The following is a 3,176-nucleotide window of genomic DNA, read 5'->3' on the forward strand; positions in this document are numbered from 1 at the left end:
CATTGTGAAATAGCAGGTCTGGTATAACCCCAGCTGTATACAGCTGTATCTTACCTGCTTATCTGTGCATAGAAACACTTGGAATGATGGTCATCCCATTACCGACAATAAATGGCTCTAGATGGTGACATTTCCGTTGCATTTTACTTCTTCTTCTTTTTTTTTGTAATCTACTTTGTAGTTGTATAAATAAATAGTTATCATTTATATAAAAATAGCTGAAACCCAAATGTATGTGCATGTGTGGGTCTACACACACAAAGAAACCAAAACCAAGCTCAGTGCCATCGAGTCAGATCCAACTCCTAGTGATCCCTCCTTGGGTTTCTGAGGCAGTATCATTCTAGCAGTAGATTGTCCAGTCTTCCTTCTGAGGAATGGCTGGTGGGTTTGAACTGCTAGCCGTCTGGATAGCAGTCAAATAAATGCCTTGGGCACTATGCCACCAGAGCTCCTGTAAACACATACATACATGTAAATAAACACAGCAAAAAGAATCACGAGACCAGACTTTTTCTTTTGTCAACCAAAGATAGCATTTTGCAAATGGAGAGTATTTTTTGACCTTCAAAATGTTTTACCTGCCTTCAGAATTGTCATCTTCTCAAGTATTGATTTTGGTGAAGAGAACAGCAATGTACCAAATGTGAGTGATCAACACGGTGGCATTGAGGAAGAGGAAGACAGAGAGAGGTGCATGGGAGGTACAGACAACAAAGGTGAACCGTTTTGCACATACAGTACTCCATTGTCAGTGAAGGCAAACATGGATATATGGGTAGATAGATGGGTGGATAGGCTGAGCTATTAGGTATGTCTATGGAGGGGAGAGTGTGCCCAAGACCATGTATAGGATTGGCGGACAATGTTTCTATAAGTGTATTTGTATGTTCTCTAAGAATTCTTAGGTATATAGTAGAGCTGACAAGGGACAAGGTTGTAGTCACTTCTTGGGCACAGTCAGCTACCCAGAGGGAGTGAGTAGATGGACCTGTGGCTCAGGACCATAGTTGCAGGGGACATCAAGTTCAACTGGCATAATATACTACACAAAACATTGCTCCACATCCTACTTTGGTGAGTAGCGACTGGGATCTTAAAAGCTTGCAAGCGGCCATCTACATGCAATGTTGAGTCTCTCCTCATCCAGAGCAAGGAAGAATGAAGAAAACCAAAGATACATGGAAACAATTAGTCCAAGTGACTGGTACACCATGTAATCCTCGGCCTATATGACTATGCGACCAGAAGAATTATATGGTGTCCAGCTACTACTGTCAAGCACTCAGAGGAGGATCTCTGCAGGAGATCTTGGACGGAGTGGGAGAACAATGTGGAACAAAATTCAAGATCATTTTAAAAAACAAAGGACTAGGTTTGCTGTTCTGGTAGAGGCTGATGGAACCACTGAGATTATGGCCTCTAGCCCTTCAGGTCTGGAACTGAACCCACTCCTGTGGCTTCCAGCCAAACAAAAGACAGGCATATGAGCTGAACATTTACATTAGGTGGATACACTCCTTGGAGAGAACAATCATGGGAGAAAAAAGGGCTGTGTATGCACAGAGAGACAGCTCAGGGGGCAGGAGTGCGTGGAGGGAAGGACACAAGGAGGAGGTAACTATGGGGAGGAAGTGGGAGGGGAGCTGTTGCATTGTGGTAAATTGTAGTCAATGTCCTGAGAAAGTGTATGTGAGCTGCTGTATGGAAAGTGAATTTGCTCTGTAAACTTGCACCCAAATCACACACACAGACACAGCATATATATCATCATCTTGTCTTCTGTCAGGGGATTGTAACAATGTCCCTCTAACAGTATTTCCCAAACCTCTTTCATGATGAGAATCACCTGGGGGTGGGTGTCAAAAATTCCTCAGATCCCTGCTCAGACTCTCCCCACAGGGACCTGGGATGCACAGTTGTTAACCAGCGCCCCAGTGGTTCTTATGATCTGAGAAGTTCAGGATGCTGTCTTACAGAACCATAAACATTATGAGCCACGCTTCGCACTTGTATAGAGTCTCCTGGAAATGCCTTTTCCAGGACTAGCTTCCTTTGTTTTAAGAGGCCTGTGCTAATTTGCACGGCTGCCTCTGGAACAGTATCTGTTGGCAGCTTTTCTGTAAGGCCCCTTTCAAATCTGAAAATTCTTTTGTGAATCCAGGAGACTCTTCAACAACAGTAATCTGTGTCAGTCAGGGACACTGAATTCTTAGGGATAGAGAATGCTGGTGGTAATTCTTTGTAAGTGATTCAGACGTTGCCAGAGGCCCCTAGTTTCCCTGGAGGATGTGTGTCTCATGAGGACAGTGTGTCTCTTGAGGATGGTCTCCTAGGGCTCCCTCACCTTAGTTCCCCTCCTTTACTAGCGACAAGAGGACTTGCTTTTTATTTTTTGCTACTTAATACCTTTCTTTAAAAAAAATTGTGGTGAAAACATATACAACAGAACATTTGCCAATTCACATGTGTAATTCATTTACTTTGATTAAATCACCAAACCCAACCCACCATTGTTGAATTAGTTCAGACTCCTAGCAACCCTTTAAGACTGAGCAGAACTGCCACATAGAGTTTCCAGGGCTGTAAATCTTTACAGAAGCAGACTGCCTCATCTTTCGTCCATGGAGTGGCTGGTGGTTTTGAACCACTGACCTTTTCGTTAGCACCCAAATGCTTTAACCACTGCATTTGGGTTTTCACTTTGACTGCATTCTTCATCTTGTACGATCATTATCACTATCCTCTTCTGAATTATTTCACCACCATCAACAAACTCAGTGCCCCTTAAACAATAATCCCCCTTGCCCTTCGTTCCGATTCATGACAACCATTAATAAGCTATGGTTTTTATGCATCTGTGTATTTCGTACAACCGAGGTCATACAGTATTTGTCCTTTTGTGAGTGACTTATTTCATACAACATAATGTTTTCACGGTTCAGCCATGTTGAGGCATGTATCAGGACTTCATTTCTCTTTTTGGCTGAATAATAGTCCACATTTTATTTATGCCACATTTTATTCATCCATTCATCTATTGATGGAGAGGGCATTTTACTTAATACAACTTTTTTTTTTTTAATTAGCATTTGGGTGAAGATTTACAGAGTAAATTCACTTTTCATACAGCAGTTCACATATACTTTGTCTCATGTCATTGACCAAAATTTACA

Source organism: Orycteropus afer, unplaced genomic scaffold (genome assembly GCF_000298275.1).
Source record: "Orycteropus afer afer isolate SDZICR_OR568_19922 unplaced genomic scaffold, OryAfe1.0 scaffold00005, whole genome shotgun sequence".
Lineage (NCBI taxonomy): Eukaryota > Metazoa > Chordata > Mammalia > Tubulidentata > Orycteropodidae > Orycteropus > Orycteropus afer.